At 43.3% G+C, this 26,323-nt stretch overlaps 1 protein-coding gene across 2 annotated transcripts in view; it reads right to left on the reverse strand.

Moving 5' to 3' along the window:
* The window catches only part of plpp3 (phospholipid phosphatase 3), a 185,336-nt gene that overhangs the window by 30,511 nt on the left and 128,502 nt on the right, over positions 1–26,323 (reverse strand). The window lies entirely within an intron of this gene.

The following is a 26,323-nucleotide window of genomic DNA, read 5'->3' on the forward strand; positions in this document are numbered from 1 at the left end:
TACCAAATTTCAAAGGGTGCAACAATTTATGCTGCATGTGAAAGGGTGGTGATTGGTTGCCAAGTTGACTCTTAATTGATTGAGATGTTGCATTCTCCATGGCACTGATGATTGCAAGACAAAAAGCTTTGACAGCTGGTCTCTTTTTTTAGAAATACTCAATGGCAATCAGGGGGAAATCTCTATTTTTAAAAAATTCTTTCATAGGATGTGGATGTCGCTGGCTGGACCAGAATTTATTGCCCATCCCTAATTGCCCTTGAGGGAGCATATTATGAGCCAGCCACTTTGCTGTGAATCTGGAGTCACATGTAAACCGGACCAGGTAAGGACAGCAGATTTCTTTCACTAAAGGACATAGGTGAACCAGATAGGTTTTACAATAATTGTTTCATCATTAGACATTTTTTTAAACTCCCAATTTTTATTCAATTCAAATTTCACTCTCTGCTGTGGTGAGATTCGAACCGGGAGCCCTAGAGCATTACCTTGAGTTTCTGGAATATTTGTGACAATACCACTATGCCACTGCCTCCTCTAGGTTGGACTGATACTGAGCACAAAGGAAGCTGGTTCTGGTTATTATCACTGAAGAAGTATCTCAGGGTGGTGTCCTGGAATCAGCCATCTTCAGCAGCTTCATCAATGAACTTCCCTCCATCACAAGGTCAGAGGTGAGGATGTTTGCTGATGACTGCACAATGTTCAGTCTCATTCAACTTCCCAGATACTGAAGCAAATGATACAAATGCAGCAGGCCTGGACAATATCCAGGCCACGACTGAAAAGTAGTGAGCAGCATTCGTACCACACAAGTGCCGCGCAATGACTATCCCCAAGAGATAATCTAAGCATCTCCCATAAACATTCAATGGCATACCCCACTATCAACATAATGCTGGTTGTCATTGATCAGAAACTGAACCTGTCCAGCCTTATAAATATTGTAGCTACATGGGAAGGTTGGGAATTCTGAAGTCAGTAACTCACCTTCTGACTCCCCAAAGTCTATCCACCATCTGCTAGGCACATGTCAGGCACATGATGGAAAATCTTTCACGTTACTGCATTATTGTGGCTCCAAAAACACTCAAGTAACTTAGTGTCTTCCAGGACAAAGCAGTCCACTTGATCAGCACGCCATCCACCACCTTAAACATTCACTCACTTTGCCGCCTGTAGCAGCAATATGTGCCAAATACAAACCTGTAATCTCCACCACCTATAAGGACCAAGGTAGCAGACACGTGGGAACATCCCCACTTACAAAGTGCCTTCCACACCCATTCTGATTTGGAACTATCGTCATTCCGCCACTATCGCTGGATCAAGGTCCTGGAACTCCCTTCCTAACACTGCTGTGGGTGTACCTACAACCATATGGACTTCAGCAGTTCAAGGAGGTGGCTCGCCACCACCTTCAGGAGGGCAGTTTGAGAAAGGAACGCCCACATCCCATCAAAGAATCAGAAAACAAACAAGGGAACTGGTAACCACCAGCAGTTATCTCAGGGCACTGAATACAAATTAAACAGCAACAACAATAATGTAGACAGAAGTAGACTGTTGGAGGCAAATTTGTTTTAAAATTGCCCTTGTGTCAATGTGCAGGCATCACAAAGCCAGTAGCATCTGAAAGTTAAACTTGCTGGATTTTTTAAACCAGTGTTTCTGGTAGTGCCTTCTCTTGTAGCTTGGTTATGTAGAAGGGACATGTGAACTCGAAGCATTAACTCTATTTCTTGCTCCACAGATGCTGCCAGATCTATCCAACGTGGTGCTGTGCATGTCAGTCTCTAAAGCTCGAGCTTGAAATATAAAAAGAGCTCTTAATTCAACCCCAATTACAAACCTGAAACTATCTTTCATTGAACTTAAATGGGGATTTTACAGGTTGTACAAATGCTGTCAATTTGCAACAAATGAAATTAACAGCTGCAGAGAATAATCAGACTGTCAATTAACTACTTTACAGAACATATCAAATCAACTATTACATAGGTAAGTAATGCTTAGGTAAGAACAGCTTCTTCCCTACTGCCATCAGACTTTTGAATGGACCTACCTTGTATTAAGTTGATCTTTTCTCTACACCTTGCTATAACTGTAACATTATATTCTGCAGTCTCTCCTTCCTTCCCTATGTACGGTATGCATTGTTTGTACAGCATGCAAGAAACAATACTTTTCACTGTATACTAATACATGTGACAATAATAAATCAAATCAAATCAAAAAAAGTAATCGTTACTGTCCACTGTCAGATCCACTTGTTGTTCACTGCCAAAGACCCTGAAAACAAATAAATATAGTTATGTTGCCTTCCCATGTCACAATTAACTAATGTAGGGTCCTTCCTGTTTAGTCCCTGTTTTCCTTATTTCCCCTTGCGTTTATTTTTCCATTGCATTTTTGATCCATGGATGATTTAGGGACACGTGTCTTTAAGGCAGCCGGCATCTTTAATTCAAGCAGAAGGAAGCAGTGGCCTGTGCCTTTAATTCAAGCAGAAGGAAGCAGTGGCCTGTGCCTTTAATTCAAGCAGAAGACTGTGCAGGTTCGAACAGGAGACCATAGAATCACTGGCACCAATGACAAAGATTGGCTGGAACTTTGTTTGATTGATTTGGCTGCTGGCCAATGAATTGTCCCAAAAGGCTGTACTCTGCCTTGTAACAGGTGACGATTGGATTTGATCCCACTGGAATGTTTTTCAGAGTACCAAGGTTTCAGTTTAGTTTCAATTCAATTCAACTCCTGGCAGCTTAGAAGAGAAGGTTCGCTCTCTCTTCCCTCTGGTTATCTCCAGAGAGGTAAACTGGCAGAAAGTCTGGATGAATCTGTTTACAGGAGAACCATTACAGGCTGTGCAGGAAAAGTTCAGAATCTGTTAACTCTTCCCAGAAAAGGTGGTGGGTATCAATTATCTTTCTCTGGAAGGCCTGTGAGTACTGCATTTGATGACAGAGGGCCTGAAGACAGGCCACAAACTGAAAGCAAGGTTTGATGAAACAGGAACTCTGTGTCTCCAGGAAAGGTGTGAGTATGGTGCTTTTAAAACCCGAACAGGCTGCAACACAAAGACTGTCATCTACAATCTTACTGTGAAGAAAGCATGCTAAGAGCCATCATGTGAAGCAGACTTTTTTCTCTTTCACTTGCCTTTTTTTTCCCCTTTCCACACCTCTGTGTTTGTCTGTCTTGAGTGTGTATGTGTGTATAGAGGGTGGGGAGCAGGTTAAAGTGGGAGTTAAGTTAGTTAATAGATAACCAACTATATCTGCTCCGTGTTTCTTTATAATTCTTGTTATAAATAAACAGTAATTGTGTTTAACTTTACAAACCTGGTGACTTTAATTATTGGGCAGCCAAGGACCAAAGACTTTGGGTATTCTAATAAGAATTATTGGCTAGTTCACTTGTGTTGTGACTATGGGACAAATAGGGCTGGAATTGACGACGCACTTGCCCGGGGTGCCGTAACACTAATGATTAAGAACCAGAAACTAATCCTTTTTTGCCCTGCCAATTTACAGGAATGTACAAGGGAGCTTTCAGGAAATCTCAGTTCCTGCTTCAGAAACTCAGTTTAATTCCTGTTGTTTTCCCTGGAGTAGATGCTCTCTTTGTTTGTTGCATTTTGATGTGAGTCCCTATGCTGAATCTTTTATGATAAATTTTAAAAATAGCAGCTGGTAAGTCAGCCCACTTATTGATTCTGACAGTATTAGCATCTTTTTCACAATTTTATTATTATTGGCCCATATATTATTATTATATATCCCATGTATCCCATGTATGCAAAATCTTTCATAAACATTAATCATTCATCCTTTTTTATACATACCTTGTGCAAGGAACTGGAACTAAATGTCACTTCTGACTGAGCTAATTTTTTAATCCCAAATAACTGAGTAATAAATTCCGCAAGAGCTACAGTAGAGTGAGAGGATTTTACTGTGTAATCGCTTTACAGCTAAGGGTATCTCAAAGAATTTTGATGGTCTAACCTTTATAATTCTATAGCAACATATGAAGCCCACACAACAATTTCGATAAAAAAACAACTGAAGTCTTAAAACCATTCTGCAGGTGTAGAGTTATACCCACGATACAGTAACGTTCTATCTTTCATGAATTCTCCCAAAGGGCTAAATCACGAATGGCAAACATGCTTAATGGGAGTGATTTGGGTAGTTTCCAGCATCCCACAATTTAGATGTTAATTCGGTTTTATCTCTCACTGAGCGACTTTCGAGTGCTGAAGGCATTACCCACAATCCTCTCTGCCATCCGGTTTAGCTCAGTTGACTGGAAAGTTGGTTAGTGATGCAGAGCGAGGCCAACAGCGTGGGTTCAATTCCCGTACTGGTTGAAGTTATTAATGAAGGCTCCACCTTCTCAACCTTGCCCTTCCCCTGAGGTGTGGTGATCCTCAGGTTAAATCACCACCAGGGGAGAGTAGCCTATGGTCATCTGGGACTATGATGACTTTACTTTACTACCCCGCCTCCTTATTTAGTTTCTTGTTTGTTTTTTCAGAAAACCAAAAACGAAAAGCACAGTCTGAGCCTCGAACTGATTCCTTTCACTCCACCATTACGGGGAGAGTGATGAGAATGCAGGGTTTATAGGACTAGGCCTCTCTCTCTCTCTCTCTAAGTTATTGACAACAGAACATTATCCAGTATGGAGACAGCTGTAATCCCGGCATTTAAGCCCCTAACTCCTCCTCTCCCCAACATTTCCCTTTGCCTAATTCCAGAGTCCCGTCCGTCCGGTAGCTCTTTTAAAGCCCCCCTCTCTCTCTCTCCCTCTCTCTTTAATGAGTGTTCTCTTCTCCCCCATCCCGACTCGGAGTGGTGTTGGGTGAGAGAAGTTGGAAGTTTAAATGTCGCTGCTTGTTGTTCTGTTGCTGTTGAAGTGACAGTCGGGAGGATTGAAGAAGTTGATGTTGCTACTGGTCCTCCCTCTCTCTCTCTCCCTCTCTCATACACACTCCCTCCCTCTCCTGTTTGGACAAGGGCAAGAAGCTGCCAGTACAACAGGGTCATTGGTTGCGAGGCCCGAGCAAGAGTTGAGAGCGGCCAGAGACAGACTGTAACAATGGGAGAAACATGTGCTATTTAACTCATCTTCACATTCTTATAAAAACATGTCCATATAAACTTGTGCGCATACACAGAAAACCTGCACTTCTTTTCTCCCCCTATCGGTGTTATATGCACACACATGCAAAAGAACTGGCTTGTTACAAGAGAACTTTGTTTTTAGTTTGCTTAAATCGAGGATAGGCAGAGATTTGGGGCCACAATGCACGATCGTGTGTACAGGGACTTTGGTGTGGGTAAACAAAATCATGAAAGAAGAAGTAGTAAACTGCAGGATTTTACTGTAATGGCCTATCCTGTTTACATGCCCAAAATAATTATTGAGAACAGTACTAAACTGTTGCTCCAGGAAACTGCTATTGTTATTCCAGTTGGCGATTACACAGAAAAATTATTTCTGCTCTTTGAGATAAGTTTACATAGCAAGTAAGACTTGGCTGAATTTACATGCAGAACTCCTGATCTCATTCCAGTTCATCTCTATGGCTGCTTTTCTTTAAAGCTATATCACCTGGAAATGACTGCAACAGGAATCAGCACCCACTCCAACTCTAGCACAAGCTGCAGGTCCTCCCACTGCTGACAGCATTATTGTGCACCCATTGAATACTTGCCACAAACATGCTGCTTCCCACTCCTGATCCTCACTCCTGACCACCCCCCTCCTGATCCCTACCTGTCTTCTCCTCACTGCTTCAGGTAGCAATGCGTACAGCCTCACTTCCCATCTATCTCCTGACCCATTCCCTCACTCACAGTGAGCCGCTGATAGTGAGAGGAATGGAGAGTGAGGTGGCCAAGGGTTGGGAGTGGGGCAGCATGCGGGAGGCGGCAATGAGGGTTCGGGAACGAGGTGGCCAGTGAGATGGTAAGTGAGGGAAAATTACAATTTTACTACGTACAGTCTGCAATCATTATCCATGGTATTAGGCTATCAAAATAACATCACATATCATTTAAGACATGTTGAATAAAACACATTTTATTGGTGCTGTACTTGTCAAAATATTGTTACACCATTCAATATTTGGCATGGTCCTATTCTCTCAGGCAGTCAGCTACTTGCAGCCTCACTGGCAGGTACTGTGACTGCATGTTGCAATCAAGAACAAAGAACAAAGAAAATTACAGCATAGGAACAGGCCCTTCGGCCCTCCAAGTCTGCGCCGACCATTCTGCCCGTCTAAAGCAAAATCTTCTACACTTCCGGGGTCCGTATCCCTCTATTCCCATCCCATTCATGTATTTGTCAAGATGTCCCTTAAACATCACTATCGTCCCTGCTTCCATCACCTCCTCTAGCAGCTACTACCCTCTGTGTAAAAAAAACTTGCCTTGTATATCTCCTCTCAACCTTGCCCCTCGCACCTTAAACCTGTGCCCCTTAGTAATTGACCCCTCTACCCTGGGAAAAAGTCTCTGACTATCCACTCTGTCTATGCCCCTCATAATTTTGTAGACCTCTATCAGGTCGCCCCTCAACCTTCTTTGTTCCAGTGAGAACAAACCAAGTTTATTCAACCTTTCCTCATAGCTAATGCCCTCCATACCAGGCAGCATCCTGGTAAATCTTTTCTGCACCCTCTCTAATGCCTCCACATTCTTCTGGTAGTGTGGCGACCAGAATTGAACACTATACTCCAACTAAGGTTCTACACAGCTGCAACATGACTTGCCAATTTTTATACTCAATGCCCCGGCCAATGAAGGCAAGCATGCTGTATGCCTTCTTGACTACCTTCTCCACCTGTGTTGCCTCTTTCAGTGACCTGTGGACCTGTACACCAAGATGTCTCTGACTGTCAATACTCTTGAGGGTTCTACCATTCACTGTATATTCCATACCAGTATTAGACCTTCCAAAATGCATCACCTCACATTTGTCCGAATTAAATTCCATCTGCCATCTCGCCGCCATAGTCTCCAAACGATCAAAATCCTGCTGTATCCTCTGACATTCCTCATCGCTATCCGCAATTCCACCAACCTTTGTATCATCCGCAAACTTACTAATCAGACCAGTTACATTTTCCTCCAAATCCTCCAAATACACTACGAACAGCAAAGGTCCCAGCACTGATCCCTGCAGAACACCACTAGTCACAGCCCTCCAATCAGAAAAACACCCTTCCATTGCTACTCTCTGCCTTCTATGACCTAGCCAGTTCTGTATCCACCTTGTCAGCTCACCTCTGATCCGGTGTGACTTCACCTTTTGTACCAGTCTGCCATGAGGGACCTTCTCAAAGGCCTTACTGAAGTCCATATACACAACATCCACTGCCCTACCTGCATCAATCATCTTTGTGACCTCCTCGAAAAATTCTATCAAGTTAGTGAGACACAACCTCCCTTCATAACACTGTGCTGCCTCTCGCTCATATGACCCCTTGCTTTCAAATGGAAGTAGATCTTGTCTCAAAGAATTCTCTCCAGTAATTTCCCTACCACTGACTTAAGGCTCACCAGCCTGTAGTTCCCTGGATTATCCTTGCTACCCTTCTTAAACAAAGAAACAACATCGGCTATTCTCCAATCCTCCGGGACATCACCTGAAGACAGTGAGGATCCAAAGATTTCTGTCAAGGCCTCATCAATTTCCTCTCTTGTCTCCTTCAGTATTCTGGGGTAGATCCCATCAGGCCCTGGGGACTTATCCACCTTAGTATTTTTCAAGACGCCCAACACCTCGGCTTTTTGGATCTCAATGTGACCCACGCTATCTACACACCCTTCTCCAGACTCAACATCCACCAATTCCTTCTCTTTGGTGAATACTGATGCAAAGTATTCATTTAGTACCTCGCCCATTTCCTCTGGCTCCACACATAGATTCCCTTGCCTATCCTTCCGTGGGCCAACCCTTTCCCTGGCTACCCTCTTGCTTTTTATGTACGTGTAAAAAGCCTTGGGATTTTCCTTAACCCTATTTGCCAATGGCTTTTCGTGCCCCCTTTTAGCTCTCCTGACTCCTTGCTTAAGTTCCTTCCTACTTTCCTTATATTCTACACAGGCTTCGTCTGTTCCCAGCCTTCTAGCCCTGACAAATGCCTTTTTCTTTTCGAAGAGGCCTACAATACTCTCGTTATTCAAGGGTCGCAAAATTTGCCATATTTATCCTTCTTCCTCACAGAACATGCCGGTCCTGAAATCTTTTCAACTGACATTTGAAACCCTCCCTCATGTCAGATGTTGATTTACCCTTAAACATTCGCCCCCAATCTATGTTCTTCAGTTCCCACCTAATATTATTATAATTAGCCTTCCCCCAATTTAGCATATTGACCCTAGGACCACCTTTATCCTTGTCCACCAGCACTTTAAAACTTATTGAATTATGGTCACTATTCCCGAAATGCTCCCCTACTGAATCTTCTACCACCTGGCCGGGCTCATTCCCCAATACCAGGTCCTGTACAGCCCCTTCCCTAGTTGGACTATCTACATATTGTTTTAAGAAGCCCTCCTGGATGCTCCTTACAAACTCTGCCCCGTCCAAACCCCTAGCACTAAGTGAGTCTCAGTCAATATTGGGGAAGTTAAAGTCTACCATCACAACAACTCTGTTGCTTTTACTCCTTTCCAAAATCTGTCTACCTATCTGCTCCTCTATCTCCCGCTGGCTGTTGGGTGGCCTGTAGTTAAACCCCCAACATTGTGACTGCACCCTTCTTATTCCTGATCTCTATCCATATAACCTCGCTGCCCTCTGAGGTGTCCTCCCGCAGTACAGCTGTGATATTCTCCCTAACCAGAAGCGCAACTCCTCCGCCCCTTTTACCTCCCCCTCTATCCTGCCTGAAACATCTAAATCCTGGAATGTTTAGCTGCCAATCCTGTCCTTCCCTCAACCAGGTCTCTGTAATGGCAACAACATCATAGTTCCACGTACTAATCCAAGCTCTAAATTCATCTGCCCTACCTGTTATACTTCTTGCATTAAAACATACGCATTTCAGGCCACCAGTCCCGCTGTTTTCAGCAACATCTTCCTGTCTGCTCTTCCTCAGAGCCATAGTGGCCCTATTTCCTAGTTCTCCCTCAATATTTTTGCACCTTCTGACCTATTGCTCCGGTGCCCACCCATTGCCAATACAGCAAATACAGGTTTCCTTTGGGATTGAGGGTGGCAAGCAAGACAAGAAATTTGACCTTCCACTAGGGCTGATAACAAAGGTGGGACATAATAATAGCAGCTCTCCCCTGCTTGCTAGTCTCCCGGCTCCATTCTGCCTCTCAGCCATACTTGTGGTGGTAAGGTGGGGCCGTGGTGGGTGGCCTTTTGAGATCAATTAAAGGAGATCAAGTGGGATCTAGCATGGACCAGTTTACATGCCTGAAGGCAGGCAAACTACTAGCACCACATCTTCCAGATAGATTTAGAAGCCTTTCCTGTCTGTCTGGATACAAGAACATCCATAAGTAGCTCTAACTCCTACCTCACCTCACCACATTACCCCAACACCAGTGATGGTCTGGCTTATACTAAATTTTTTAAAAGTTGGAGGGAGGGTGTCTCCATTTTGAAGACCTCTCCCTCTCATACCCTTGATTGTCACCTGCTCTTCCTTTCAAACTGCAAGGCCTCTGATAGGCCCTTCAGTTTAGCGAGCCCAAGTGACATCCTTAGTTCGACAGCCTGCCTTCTCCAGGACAATTAAGCAGGCACCCCTGTTAGCTGACTGCCTGAGAGGATAGGACCATGCAAAATATTGAACGGGGTAAAAATATTTTAACAAGTGCAGCACCAATAAAATGTTTCTGCCACTAATACACAGGGTCAGTGTATCTCATTTAGAAATTCCAGAACTGCTAAACACAGCATAAAAAGCATACCCACGTTGGCATCAGGTTCTCATCCTCTGCTCGAATTTGATTTAATTAAGCTGCTTACATTCAGTAATCATTAAATCATAACCAAGCTGAGGATAACATTTCAACACCAGGCACCTAAAACCCCTGGCCATCACCATTCAATAATTCAACAGAGAAGAGAGAATTGAAGAAGTTCTATTTGGGAGGTGTATACACATTGCAATGCTCATTCCAGGTCAACTGCTTTTGGAGAAAAACTGTTTACATTGAACTCCTAGCTTGAGATATTTCTGCGATAGAAATAATTGTGCCACCAATGTGCTTTCATCCAAGTATGAGGATATGTTTCTGTTCTAAGGTGGACCGTGTACCTATAATTTTAACATGCCTATTATAGACACGAACTGAACAACTGTCTACTTTCAGCATTCTGTCTCTATTTCAGATTTCCACTGTTTTTAAAGTTTTTAACAATGTTTTGGGCAGGATTTACATCATTCTCAGCAGTTAATTATTAAAACCGTGTCCAAATGGCCCCTCTGGGATCTCTTTTCAAACTATGTTGTTGCGTATAAGAGGATTCCTCAAATCTCACAGGATCACTGGGAAAGAACCCAATAAAGTTCTTGTCATCAGACTAATCAAGTACATTGCAACACTGATGGTGACCGACAACCTTTTAAATTGGCTACTGATTGAGGTGCCCTCAGGTCACACTTGTGAAAAGTGATATTGAGGACTGAATTTTCCAGTGGCTGGTAGGCTTGGAGGCTGGGTCAGGGGCAGCTGGAGAATAGCGGGATGATTTGTTGGGACAGACCCTCATAGCATTCCTGCCACTCGGGAACTTTCTTGAAGGTCAGCTGCCCATTCCGCAGGGGCTGGCAAACAATTTGCTGTTAAGGCTCTAATTAGGGGCAATTTTGTGGTTCTCCACCATTTATCTGGTAGCGAACCCCCCCCCCCCCCCCCTCCCCCCGCCGGCCCCCCGCAATGAGTGGAACTGATAGTTCATTACAGCTTACCTCCCTGTGGCAAGCCAAGGGGAGGACATAATGTGCCAGGACAGGACTGTGTTTATAAAAGGCAATAATCACAGCCATTAGAAATGCATCACATGGGTTTACCCACCAAGCTAACTGACCTACCGGTCTAGATCCTAATGTTTCCCTGATATACAGCCCTGTGGGGTTAAGACCCATTTTCAATCTGACCTACATCTCCCTCTGATTGGCCAGCAGCATTAAGAGCCCACCTGCCATCCTTCATAGTGCGGCAAGCTCGGAGGCGGCCAATTAGGAGCTAGTCTCCAGTATGACTGTTCTACCAGTCCCGCCCCCAGCAAGTTCAGCGGCAGGGCCCCCCATTTGTCCCGATTTCAGGGTCCCAAATTCCATTACAAAATCCAACCCTGTGCTTCTGAAAATGATCACCACAGAGTAAAGTCAATGGTGAAGAGAAGGGAGCCATGACTCGTGTCCTGGAGGAAACCAAAGGTGACCTTGTGGGCACAGGATGAGGAACCAGTTGAAATGATGTAATGTTTGTCAGCATATCAGGTTGGAGAGGAACTAGTAAAGCACAGTATCATGTGGAGGAGGAAAGGCATTGTTGGTGGATTGAGTGTGTGACATTGGCAGCTGCAAAGAGGGCAAGATCATAGCCTGAGCCTTATGTTACATCACTTCTTGATGAAGTAGTAAATTGATTTTAAAAAATCTATATTTTAAAGGCTGCATTTTTTCTCATTGTAACCTCGGCAGGAGTGGGGGCACTCACCGAACCTGCTGTTGCAGTGCCTGTGACATCTCTGCCTGCATCAAGGAACACTGAGGTTGAACTCACTTTAAAGCAGAAAGCACGGTTTGTTTAAAACTTAGATATTAATCTGCAGTAGAGGTTTCGTTCATTGAAATGTTCAGACCTTTTGTATAGCAACTAGCAGGGCAGAGAGGGGGTGGCGGGGGAAGCAGCAAGGGTGGGCAGTGAGGTGGGCAGCAAGGCAGGCATTGAGCGGAGCAGCAAGCAAAGTGACAAAGAGTCAACAAGGCAGCGGTGAGCAAAGTGGCCAGGGTGTTGGCGAGGTGTGCTGTGAGGGGGGGGGGGGGGGGGGGGGGGGGGGCGACAAACGTTCAATGGGCACACAATGATGACATCAGTGGCACTATTCATGCGCCTACACGTTGAGTGGGTGCCAAATTCCTGTTTGGATAATGATGGTGTCAGCAGCACCGACTTCCTGTTCCATGCAATGGCAGGAGATACAGTGTATATTAAACAACTAAGATCTAATATCAATACTGTCAAAGCGACTCATTCTCCATAAAACAATTGTTTAGATTTGGCGACTGTTAACAGGTGTTTAAGCAGAACATAAAGGATGGAATAGGCAAAATCTGTGCCACGCAGAATATCAGATCTAGAAATGCAACAGTTAGTCTGGAAGGAATATTGCTGCGCTGTTGTTTGTTTCTTCTATACATTTGTTGAAAGGCTATGTTTGTACAACTGGATGCAATTATAAGCAGTGGAATCTTAATTTGTTGCTGTGATTAATGTGAAGCATCTTGAGCCCTGTGCACGGAGCTGGGTTTCTGAAGAATATAAGTAGAAAGCCATTATTACATTACCAAATGGGTTCCTCCAAGTCAGGTTTTATTACACCAGAGGGTCAGAGAAATTCAATAACTGCTGTCTTCAAGGAATAATCCAATTGGTTTCACTCACTTTAAATCACTCATTCATTTGGATGTTTGATCTTTTTAATTGTCTCAAACTGATCTAAACATGATCCGAGCTGGTTATCACATTAGGAAGAATCCATTTCACGTATGCCACCAACTATCAACTACTTAATTGTAATTTGAGGTGCTTCTGGTCATAATAAAACAAAAAACAATCTATTTTGTTTAAACAAGTTATAGTATCATGGCTAAAACAAATTGCACAATTAATATCTATGAACTAGAGGGATGTATTTTAGAAAATTCAGTGCACAACTCGCGGGGGTTCCTCCAAATAAAGTTTTATTTGACTATCGTCCTTTACACTGCACCTGATTGTTTTATCTATTGAGCTCAATGAAAATAATCTGGCAGGGTGTAAAGGGAGATATCATTTACTGTCACTCATTTTCCATGCTGCTCAGGACAAATGCCATCCCTCATGAAGGAATTAAAAAAAACATCCATAGGCCGTGGCTGAAGGCAACTGTCCGGCACAAAATTGACGCACAGAGACCAGTCTCGCACCATTGTCCCATTTACACTAAATTGGACAATGGCCTTCAGAATGACACCTTCAATTTAAGCATATCTTATGTGGTAAGTCTTCCAATAAAACACAACATATAAGAATGATTCCTCCCCCTTCAGGTAAATGTTGGTAGTGTACCATCCACAAGAATAAACAATCGATCATCCATTTATACTCCTGAATTATTAGCAGTCAAAGGTTTGGCTTCCCCTCCTGACAGCTGTCTTTATGAAATAGCTGAGATAACGACTTCTCAGCTACTGAAAAACTGAACTTCATGGAGATTATAGTACAGAAACAAAAACTATGCATCGTGTAATCGTCAAATCAGGCCGTTCTAATTCTTCAACTGAAACAATTTGGCCAAAGGAATTGTGAAAAATTGCTCCATACATTACACAGCCAAATCAGACATGGTAACATCCTTCCTCAACGAGATTTCTTATATTTTCACACAGCTCAATGCAGTTGGTGATTTCACTCAGGATGCTAAAAACTATGTTTGCTTTCCCAAGACGTTGCAATGGTTTTGAAAAGTTACATCGGATTATGTAGGATATACGGCACAGAAATTGGTCATTTGACCCTACCAGCCCATTTCCGTGTTCATGCTCCACTTGTGCCTACACCTTGTTCTCATCAAAACTCACCATCTATTCCCTCAGATGTGTGTCAAGCTTCCCATTAAATGTATCTTTCCTATTCACGTCAACTACTCCCTGTGAAAACAATTCCACATTCCTTCTGTATTCCAATAAGATTTCTTAGTGATTCTCTTCTATTTATGGTTTGTATTTATGCATATGCAGTTATCTTATTCATTCAGTATTCATTCCATCAAAATCTTTCTGAATTTTAAAGACCTCTTTTAGGTCACCTTCGTGTTTCAAGAGAGACGAAACTCAACCTGTCAATCCATTCCGTTCCTGATATGTAAGCCCATGCATTTCATTTTTAAAATTTAGTTATGGGATAATGGCTTCGCTGGCTGGGCCAGCATTCGTTCCCCATCCCTAATAAAAATAATCTTTATTAGTAGCACAAGTAGGCTTACATTAACACTGCAATGAAGTTACTGTGAAAATTTTCTAGTCGCCACGCTCCAATCTGTTCAGGTACACTGAGGGAGAATTCAGAATGTCCAATTCACCGAACAGCACATCTTTCAGAACTTGCGGGAGGAAATTGGGGCACCTGGAGGAAACCCACACAGACACGGGGAGAATGTGCAGACTCCGCACAGACAGTGATCCAAGCCGGCAATTGAACCTGTGTCCCTGGAGATGTGGAGCAGCAGTGCTAACCACTGTGCACCCATGCCTTGAACTGAGTGACTTGCTAGGCCACTTCTGAGAGCATTTAAGAATCAACCACATTTCTGTGGATCTGGAGCCATATGTAGGCCAGATCAGGTAAGGATGGCCGATTTCCTTCCCTAAAGGACATTAGTGAACCAGATGGGATTTTTACGACAATCATTAGTCTTTGAATTCCATATTTTTTTATTGAATTCAAATTCCACCATCTGCCATGGCAGGATTCGAATGCCTGTCCCCAGAGCATTAACCTGGGTCTCTGGATTACTAGTCTAGTAACAATACCACTCCACCACCACCTTGGCACAACCTTTGGTAATTGTTGTGTTTGTACTCTGAAATCCCTATGTTCCTCAACCCCACCTAGCCTTGCACCTTCCAAGTAACATGTGACCTCCATGTTCTTTCTACCAAAATGCACTCGCTCACATTTATCTGTGCTGAACATTATTTGTCAACTATTTGCCCATTCTGCAAGTTTATTAACATGTTCAAGTAATTTGTTGCTGTCCTCCTAAGTATTGACTATTCCCCCAATTTAGTGTCAGCTGCATATTTAGAAATTATGTTTTTGATTCCAAAATGCAAATCATTAATGTAATTGGAACAGCAGTAGTCCCAGCATTGATCCTTATGGAACACCACTTCCTATCTTCTGCCACATCGTTGAACAACAGAAAAAAAAATCTGTCTGATTTTGGACACGTTTAGCAGGGTGTTTCTCGGTGGCTGCAGCGCCAAGGAACACCCCGTTATTCAATGGCGCCTTGTCATTTGTTTTGGCATCAGGGCGTTTCTGTCCGCCAGGCCGCACTCGAGTCATTTCCTTCTGGCAAGCCCAGCAGGAAAGGCTCTTCACAGATTGGGGTTCCATTTAGTCTGGCTGCCCCAATTTCACCCCCCTTTCAGTCTCCAACCACCCAAGGGAGTCTAATGGCCTGGGAGATGCCCCCAGGTGCCATTACGATTGGTCCACGTTTGTGGAAACCAGTGCTAAACAACACCCTGGTGAGGTATCTGAAGCGCGGCTGTTAGGTCCTAGATGCCAGGAGAATAGCGTAAATGCAGACTTAACTTATCTCTTTGCAAGCCTTTTTCAACTAACCTCAACATTCACATAGACCCTAATCTGTACATGGGAGTGACTATTATAACATTAGTTAGAATATCAAAGGAGTTAACAATCATCTATGTTCTCAGGTGGTTCTAAATTCTGGTTGGGTATCTCCATTCTGGATCACTTTGACTAATATCAGGTTCAGTTTCTTGTCAGATCTTTAGATTAACTATTGCTTCGGCTTCAACAATTCAAATGTTGCGATGAGGCTTCTAGTTTCTAGTCATTAGACTCGGGTGCATATACCATCACTGTGTCTTCTGATAGCAGTGGGTTTGAAAGGCAAGATTCTCACTTATAACACATTTTATGCTTATTCTTGTATTCAAGATTCATGGAACTCTTCTAATGATTTTATTTTCAGCAGCTGCCTGAGCTGGAGATGTTGTTTTCCTCCTTGGGGCCATTGACAATTATGTCATTCATGTTACCCAGCTCCATGCATTTTTTGAAAATAGAGCAGGTCTATAACAATATCTTAACCTTTTGGTCGTGGCATCAAGTTCTTTTGCAAACCCAAACAGCTGGCTTGGATCTCACTTTGGATAGCCGGTGCGTTGATGATGACACGGTGTGTTTGACTCCCAAGACATGGCTTACTTTCCGGAATTCCTAGGGTTGTTACTGTTACATAAACTTCAAAGTGTTGGTTTCATTTTCACCACATGTTTTTGACATTTCTTTCCAGCCTCATAATCTGGTAGCTGTGAACCTGGCATTTAGGTCCCAGTTCTGACACCACAAGGAAGCTTGTACCCACTGTAAACAACAACTCTCAGAGCAGTGTTTGCAGTAAGTTTCATGTTTTACTCAAAAGTCCGTTTCGTTCTCCGAGAGCATGTTGTTTATACATTATCCTAACTCGAGCCACAGTATGGCTTGATTTGGCTTTTTATGTAAGATTCTAAGACCTTTCACGGTCAATACAATGATGCAACAACACATGGCTACTTGCAAGTAACGGCCAAACACAAAAGGCTGGTAACAGAGTGAAGCAACCTCAAAGCCAATGGGTAACACCAATGCTCTGTAGCCCTACCACATCCAGTTGAATGCACAGTGGATAGTGGACAGTCAAGTGACGGGGACGCTCCGGGAACAATGCCAGAATCCAGCACACGAGTACAAGGCTGAAGGGTTTGCAAGCATAGTCTGCCAAAAGAATCAAATGTCCTTCACCATCTTCTGTCTTTCATACCTTTCCACCGCCATAGTTGTGAATCCAACCAATTTGGTTAATATCACATGACACTAAGCAGAGGTTAAGTGTTTTGGTCCCACTGAAGTCTGTGTATGCTGACAACATTCTGGCTACAGTGTTGAAGTTCAACTAGAACTATCCAATCCTGTCTCAAGTTCTTCCCAATCAAGTAATTCTACTGCTATTCTAACAAGCATTGACCCAACAATGTAGGAATCTGCCCAGCTCTGTCCCAGCTATAAGAAAGTACAGAAAATTTAACCTGGGAAATTTTTTCCATGCATCTTCCTCACAATCATCTGTAAGATGATGGAAGGAATTGTGAATTTTGTTTCTGGAAAAGCTGAGAGTAGTTACCTCTGACATTAAAGCAGCATTCATCCTAGGGCAGCACAGGGCCTTGACAAAACTGGTCAACAAAATCAAACAGGAAACCCTCTAATACCTGGAATCATACCTGATATGGTTTTCGTTAATCGGGGCAAATAATGAAGTCCCAGGAAACATTACAGAAGCTCCTTAAAGGGGCCTTCAAGGCCCAACCATCTCCAGCTGCTTCATTAATGACTTACCCTCCATCAGAAGGTCAGAAGGGAGCAGTTTGCTAAGAATTCCACATTGTTCAGCTCCATTTACATCATCTCTGATTATGAAGCCATCCATGCCACCTTATGAGGGAACCTGGATAACATTCAGTCTTGGGCTGACAAATGGCTGGTAACATTCATAAGTGCATCATCAACAATAAAATTCTATCCACCTCCTTCTGATTTTCAACAGCATTGCCATTGTGCGGTCCCACGGTAGCACAGTGATTAGCACAGTTACTTCACAGCTCTAGGGTCCCAGGTTCGATTCCTGGCTTGGGCCACTGTCTGTGCGGAGTTTGCACTTTTCTCCCCATGTCTGCGTGGGTTTCCTCCGGGTGCTCCGGTTTCCTCCCACAATCCAAAAATGTGCAGGGTTGGTGGATCGGCCATGCTAAATTGTCCTTAGTGTCCAAAAAGATTGGGTTGAGTTGGGTGGAGTCACTGGGTTATGTGGTTAGGGTGGGGGTGTGGGCTTAGGTAGGGTGCTTTTCCAAGGGCCGGTGCAGACCCGATGAGCTGAATGGCCTCCTTCTGCACAGTAAATTCTATGATGTACACCATCTCCCTGGAGGGGATGGGGTCATTCTTGATTAGAAACTTAAGTAGACCACCCATATCTACTCAGCTACTCCAGGCACAAGGCGAGATCTACGATGAGTGGCTCATTAACTCCTGACTCCTCAATGCCCCTCCACTTTATATAGAGCCCAAGTTGGGAGTGCAATGAAATACTTGCCATTCAGCTATTAATCAAAACTGAGCAATGTGTTTGATTGGAACGACTATCATTCAAATTATTTTATGTCCCTCCACCAACAGGACACAATGATCGCAGTATGGCCTTTCTATAAGATGCACTGTAGCAATCCATCAATGTAACTTCAACACAAATTCCCAATTGCACAATCTCTCCCAGCGCGATAAGATTTGCAATCTAATGGGATGACCATCAGCTACAAGTTCCTGCAAAGTCACATATTATTTTATGCAACATGAATTGCTTTTCGTTTTTCGTTGCTAGATTTTATATCCTAATATTCTATCCATTTGAAATACTGTATGAATGAAATGTTTCACAACACTGTTTTTTCTTAATTCATTCATGGGATTTGGCAGCCGCTGACCAGGCTAGCATTTGTGTTACTAGCTCCTTAATAATTGGATTCACCTTTACATGACCCACAGATTCAATATTGTTCTTTTCAACTAATGCTGTGATTTTTTTTTCTAATAAGCAATTAATAATCAACCGTGACACTTTGCAACAGAATGCACAAAGACATTGAATGTCTCTCACAATCACCATTTGTTCCAGGCAAAACCTGTCCTGACCAAGTCTCCAAAAAAACTTGCAGCAGACTAGGGATATGGTTTTCTAGCATCCCTTAGTGATACAACCATGAATGAAATACTGCAGTTTCATATTTCTAGTCTCTTTATGGGGGGAAAGTCTGCCCTTTCCTCTTCTTCCCCTCCCATTCACATTTAAACAAAGTAAATGTTCTTACTTATGTATGAATTAAACAGGGGGCTTGATAAATGAACACAAGGATCCAGAAGATTTGAAATATTCCCTGTACTTAGCTGGTATACTGCCCTGCAAACTGAGGCTGTTTTAGCATCTGACTCTTTCATCACTGAGAGGGGATTTGCATGTCATGTATTTATGGGTGGGTGTCAAATTTCACCCGCACATTACTAAAATAAACCCTTTAAAGAAAATTCATGGGCTATACTCAAAAATAAAAGAAGCAAAGGTGGAGACCTAGAAGTAAAGTCACTTTTCAGCAGTTCGCTAATTCAAATTTTGTGAAATATTTTCATGAGCAATGTAAGGGAAAACAAACAAATGCATCACAATTTGTGTGTGTGTGTGTGTCTGTGCGTGTGTGCAGGCATGCATGTCTGTGTGTCTGCATGTGAGTGTGTGTCTGTGTGCTTGAGTGCATGTGCGAGATTAATGGGATTAAAACAATCATGTCAGGGAGAAACCACATACACCTTTTTTAAATCATCTTGGAAGTTGGAGCAGTGATTTATCAGCCCCTTAAGCAGATTGAATAAACCAATGTGTGATTCTCTAAATTATACAGCACCTCAAATTTTTTGGATAGCGGGGAACACATTGCCACTGACTCCAACTATCCTGCAGCCAATTTGTGCTCCAATGAGCCATTGATTGGCTGCAGATAGGACTTGTGCCCATCACTCAGGAGGAAGTCCTGCTTTAGAGAGCTGCCAACCAATCTGATTGGCCAGTAGTTCCCCAGCCCCTGCAGTGACTGTGTTGAAGTGGACAGGAGATGAATTACACTAAGCTGCCAGAGCCCAGGTATCGGAGCCGGAGAACAAGGGGTCCCACTTGGGGAGAGTAGGGAAGGCCTGGAGGGGTTGCGAGGGGGGTGGTCAGGGTCTCGGAGGAGAGGGCCGGGGTGGAGATGTGGATGTCACACGGCCTTACCAGGAGGGTGCCCTCAGTCAGAAGAGGGCTTCCAAGTGAATAATGGGCCACTTTAGGGCCTCAATTGGAGCATTTTGCTGCTTCCCATCTGAGGCCTTGCCTGCCCCAGCATAAAATTGCTGTGTGGTCGGGGCGTGCGGGAAATAGGGGGGAGTCCTGCCTCTGCAACTTCACACTCTGTTCGCCCCACACTTCAAAACCTGCTGGTGGGAGAACGTTAAATTCAGGCCGTGTATTTTTGGAAAAGGGTAACTAGATGACCTTTCCTTGACTCATATCTACATGTTTATACTTAGTTAATATAGTATTTTACTTCAGTACTTTTTAATTTTAATATGGTAATAATATGTCTTGCTTAAGTCAAACAGAATCTTTTTTTAGCTGGTGTATTTTAGCATATTATTCAAAATGTTATGGTCTGGAGATTGGAACGGATAATCTAGCTGACACTGCAATAACAGAGTACCTTTGGGATGAGACATTAAATCAAGGTCCCATCGGCCTCTTAGGTGGATGAAATAGGTCCTGTGGCACTATTTAAAGAAGAATAAGGATTCCTCTAGGTGCCCAGGCTAATATTTAACCCTCCCAGTCAACATCACTAAAACAGACTATGTAGTAATTTATCCCACTGTTATTTGTGAGATTTGAACACAAGTTGTCTATCACATTTGCCTACATAGACTGGGAAGGACTTTGGGACATGCTAAGCTTGTCAAAGACAATCTATAAATGCAAATTATTTTTTCTATGTATTATCACAATGCAATTTCTGTCCACAGCCTGTTTCAATTTCTGCAGATTTAGCAGAATATGATGTCAAGAGGTCACAGAGAATCTCTGTCCTTAACTAGAATTTTTAAATGTATAATAAAGCAGGCTAAGTCTAAAGATACCGACTGGTATAAGTTGCCGCCTAAGGTGAGTACAATTCGCCTTTGAAATATTCTGATTAAAATGCACACACTTGCTCAGTCAGAACAGTACTGTGCTGCAAGGAACAAGATACTCATGGAAACAGGTAGAGAAATTGCAGCAATTATTAAAGGCAAGTTATAGTGTCTGTCACCGCTCAAGAGAAAAACACATTTGCCTGTAAAACGAAATGAAAGATAAAAACAATGATAAACCTTACAGCACATTAAAGGCTATGAAAACTGTTAACTTCCAGCGTTTCCATATCAAGGGAAACTCAAGATCTAGGAGAACATGCTGACTGATATGAGAATGCTTCCATATGGAGAGCAGTGTGCACAACTGTGGTAGCTGATGGTATCTCCTGTAAATAGAGAGCAAGGTTCAAACAAACGTGCCAGGCCTAATACACAGCAACAGTTGTACATGTGCCAAACCATGTAAAGTATTCACTGGAGACCGGAGCTATTTGGCATCACTAAGTGTAATACAAAGGATCAACACCACTGGGACATTAATTACACAGTAAATTATTTTCAAAACATTTTGTGAATCCTTTTCCATGGACGTATAGGTATGATGGGGGAACCATTCCAAAGCCATCTTACATTTTTGAAGTGCCTGCTTTCCAGGATACAAGAGAAAGTTCATATTGAAATCATTCCATTGACTGGTCCTACTGTTGCACCCTTTGGTGTTCAGGGTTTAGATTCTACAGGACCCAGTTTCAAAATGAGCATGTTGGAATCAAGAAAAGCTAGTATTTACACAAACGTTTAACAGCTCTGTGACTGGAAGTTACCAGTGAAACCACTGATGTGATCAGTGCCAAAGGATGGAGGGGGCAATTTTCAATGAAAATGGAGTGTGCAAGACATTTATTGATCCTACTATATTGTATGGATTGTTAATCATCTGATAGAATTAAATTATTTTGAATGGCTACAATTTTATTAGGCAATGAGCTGAATTCTTCACCGCCCATGGCTGGTAGCAAAGTTCCCAGTGCGGTGGGGAATCCCATGTGGGGGGGAAAAACGGGATCGGCACCTCAAGGTTCACGCTCTGCGCCAGCAGGAGGATACAAAATGGCCCATTTTAATCCTTTTAACGGGCTGGGCACCGAATCCTTCACGCCTCCGTAATTCTCCAGCCCTTTGGGCCGGGATTCACGCGCCATGGATTGGTGGAAGCATTTGCCAGCTTGGCCCTAATGTGGTGGACCGAGCGATGGGCCAAGTGGGTAAGGCCCAAAGTGGCCCCAAAGTCCATCGGAGGGCCCCCATCTCCCCTACAATGCAAATCCTGCCCCCCCCCCCCCCCCCCCCCCAGCCATGGTCAGCCGTTTGGTGATCTTTTGGGAAGTCTTAAAGGTTTGATCTAGATTGCATTTTGAACACAGAAGTTAGGCAAAAGTTTTACAGGGCTGTGGTACTCTAGTTCTGGGCACTGTCATTACCAACTTGCACTTCCAATACCTTTGTGGGCAAATGATCATAAAACCTATATCAAATGAGGGGCACATCACGAGATGTCCATTCCAGTAAAACCGGGCCCAGTACAAAATGCTAAATATCTTCAATTCTTAAATCTGACTAACATTTGGTCAAGGGGGCTTTTTAAAATTACAATTTCACATTCTGGGAATTAGCTGTTTTTAAATCAAGTAAATCCTGCGGAAGTAATTTAACTCCCTGTTTGGTATTCTGGACCAGTCTATAACTACTTCTTTGTGTATTTGCCCAGGAACCCTGCCCCTGTTTTGAAGCCTGTCAGTTGATCGCTGGATGTCATTCAGTATTTTGCTCTCAATGCAACTTAGGCTCTCACTATGTCCTGTTATTATTAATATCAGGGGCATAATAGAATATCCGTAGATAAAGAGCATTATGTTTGGAATTAATTGCAAAAGTCCTTTGTAATGTTTAGGATTTACAAGAACAATTGACCATTTTATTACTACAGCCTTGGAAGAATGCTTCTATTGCTTAAAATCACTGCGCTACTATCCATTAAAATGTATTATATAGAGAAAAGACATTTGAATTATTGCAGGACCAATGCTCTGAACTGGTAGGAGGCTGACCCCAATTTGAGAAGCTTCATAAATCAAACCATGTGAAGCCTAGTGTCTGGCCAGCATCAGTAAACCCAATCTGGTGGTAAGGTCAAATTTTTATTCTGAATTCCAGCGATCTTTAACCTCACATTGTACAGCGAAACCCAGTTAAGCTTACAACTGTATATTGCTAAATCTATTCCATAGTTTTCACTCATAAGGGAGTATTTCTGTGGAAGGGTTTATTGTAAATAAAAGAACAAAAGCATTCATTCAGAAGATTCAAGTGACAAAGAATGCCACACAGAAATTCTGTTTTACATTTAAAGAAACATTAAACTTCTAGTTATTTAAAGTGGATTTATTTCCAAATAATGACTCCCTACATAAATTGATGTTTTATATTTATATATGTGTGTGTGGCTATGTATGTGAGTGTGTGTGTATATGTCATAAATATATATACAGTCTGTCCATGCACAATTCTGATAAATAATTTGCATTTGAAATCTACAGTTCCATCTGGCATTCTAGATTGCGATTTTGGAACAATTAAAGGCATGGTATGTAATGCATGAACGTTTGTGCTATTTGTTCCTGCAGTGGTTTATATTGGACTTCAGAGAAACAGTGCGCGAATTATAGTTATTAGTGCCTGTTTGCTGAGCTAGATTATGAGTCTAGTGAATGCAGAATGCAGCAAGTTTATGGTCATCAGTATATGCACAGCAATGGCATAAGACAAACCAGCCAAGGTAAATTTTAAAACAGTTCTCTCACTTTAGTGGGTTGTGTTTCATGCTTACTGGAGATTGGGTTTGTCAATTATCTGCGCTAAACTTGAAATAAAACTGTGTTTGCATACTATTTGTAACAAAAGGAACAAAAAACATGGCCAATGCAATGTGAAAAGAATTGTAGGTCCATTGTTATCTAAATTCAGTACTTGAATGTTTAGTCTCATTTCTTATGCAATGGATGAAAGCTCTGATTCAATAGGTGTATGGGATCATAAACATGATTCAGAAAGTGGCAGTGCTCAAATAAATTTGTTTGGTTTACAACACCAAGACAGATCTGAACAAGTACACTGGTTGCAGTAAGGAATGTAAAATGCATTGAGAATCAGTGAAGCTCAAAGACAGCTCATGGAAACAAAACTTATGAAGACAGATCCTACAGAAAGAACTCAAAGTTACTCAGAAAGTGTCCAGATTTTGACCAGTCACATCATTTTCAATATACATGAATACTTATATTTATTGTTTCCCAAGCTTGCAAATTCTGGAGATAAATTTGCTCTTGAGGATTATGGTTATGAGAAAATTGTGAATCCAGAAACCTCAGTGGCTTCTCCAGGTTCATTTATGGCTTGTTTCCCACTCAGTAATAGTTTTTTTTGTCTTTTGTAGCTCAGACTGTATTTATCCTGAAACCTCCCACAATGGATCGTTCTGTGACGTGTGCAGTCAACCCTTTGTCTCTATTGTCTGTTTATTATGCTATATACTGCTGATTATGTGCACAAAGAAATCACCCTATGACTCAGACGTGTTATCCATAACACTTAAAAGTCTGAACAAAATGGCATAGCACCACTTGTTAAAGTCACAAGGTGTGATACAAATACAGGACATCCAGACTGGAGATACTGCAGCTAAATTGACCAATCGCAGCAACCTTTAAACATGCAAATCTTAACATAGCAAAACATGGAACAAAGGTATGTGACCATGAATTTGCACAGCAGGAGACAAAATGCAGCATTGTGCTCTCTTGAATGGCTGTCTGTTACTAAATCCATCAGGGAGAAAGGTCTAATGGAATAGCTACTTAAAAGGAATGTTACATTGCCATCCTTAGATAGGGAAAAACTAGTTAAGACCTGCCTGACATTCATCTTCTGACTGCCACAGAAGAGAGTTTCATAGAATCACTGGGCAGGATTCTCTGATCCTGAGGCTAAGTGGTGACGCCGTCGTAAACGCCGTTGCGTTTCCCGATGGCGTCAACATGGCCTCAGGATCAGCAATTCTGGACCCTGCAGGGGGCCAGCACAGCACTGGAGAGACCCTCGCCGCTCCAACTGCTGATCCCGGCTTCAACTGGGCGCCGCAGGGTCTGCGCATGCGCAGTGGCACCGGCGCCAACGTGCACATGCGCAGTGGCTCCCTATTCCGCGCCGACCCCAACGCAACATGGCGTAGGGCTATAGGGGCCGACGCAGAAGAAAGGAGGCCCCCAGCCCACGTAGGCCGGCCCGCCGATCGATTGGCCCTGATTGCAGGCCAGGCCCACCCCCCCCCCCCCCCCCCCCCCCCCCCCCGCTAACCGCCCCCGGACCCTTCCACGCTGAGGTCCCACCGGCGCCGTTCTAACCAGCAGGTTTTAAGAGCAGGTTAGAACGGCACTGGCGGGACTCAGGTTTTTCGTTACAGCCGCTCGGTCCATCCCAGGTGGAGAATCGCTGGGCGGGGGGGCCCCGTAGAGCGCCTCCCAGCCGGCGTCGCGCCAACTGTGCCGGCACCAATGGCCCCATTCTGCGGAGAATCATGTCCCGGTGTCGGGACGGCGTGGCGCGATTCGAGTCGGTCGCGACAATTCTCCGACCCAGCCCCGGGCTGAGAGAATCTCGCCCATAGAATTTACAGTGCAGAAGGAAGCCATTCGTCCCATCGAGTCTGCACTGGCTCGTGGAAAGAGCACTCTACTTAAGCCCACACTTCTACCCTATCCCCATAACCCAGTGACCCCCACCTAACCTAAGGGAAATTTAGCATGGCCAATCCACCGAACCTGCACATCTTTGGTCTGTGGGAGGAAACCGGAGCACCCAGTGGAAACCCCCGCAGACACAGGGAGAATAAGCAGACTCCACATATACAGTGACCCAAGACGGGAATCAAACCTGGGACCCTGGAGCTGTGAAGCAACTGTGCTAACCACTGTGTAACCGTGCCGCCCAGTGAAGCACCTCAGAATGCAACATGATGTATGTAGAGAACATGAATATTATTGCACTTTGTGTGGTGGTGTCCATTTTGAAATGTTTGTAACGTTCTTTCGGATATTTTAAGAATAAACTGTATTTTTGCAAAAAAAATGTTTGCCGCAAGCAGTAGAAACAGGGGAGGAAACATAGCCTCAAATCTTTCAGTGGACAGTTCATCAGAAACTGGATATACAACCCAAAATGTACATCATTGCCCTACAGAGGTCCTGACGCACAGACATCCGAGGGAATTATCTGAGAAGTCTGAACTTATGACTGGAACCCTCCACGAAAACCTCCAACTCGCCCTTCAGACAGAATAGTTACCCGGGAAGTATTCGACAGAAAGACTCCAGTCTAACTCTTGGATAAGTACAGCACAGATCCCACCCAATCAATCACTCGCACTGACCCACTGATGCACCTCACATACCCCCGAATGCTCCCCCAAAAACCCTGATGCAACCACCCCTCCCAAACCAACCAGGCTA

The sequence above is a fragment of the Scyliorhinus canicula genome, chromosome 4 (assembly GCF_902713615.1).
Source record: "Scyliorhinus canicula chromosome 4, sScyCan1.1, whole genome shotgun sequence".
NCBI classification, from domain to species: Eukaryota; Metazoa; Chordata; class Chondrichthyes; order Carcharhiniformes; family Scyliorhinidae; genus Scyliorhinus; species Scyliorhinus canicula.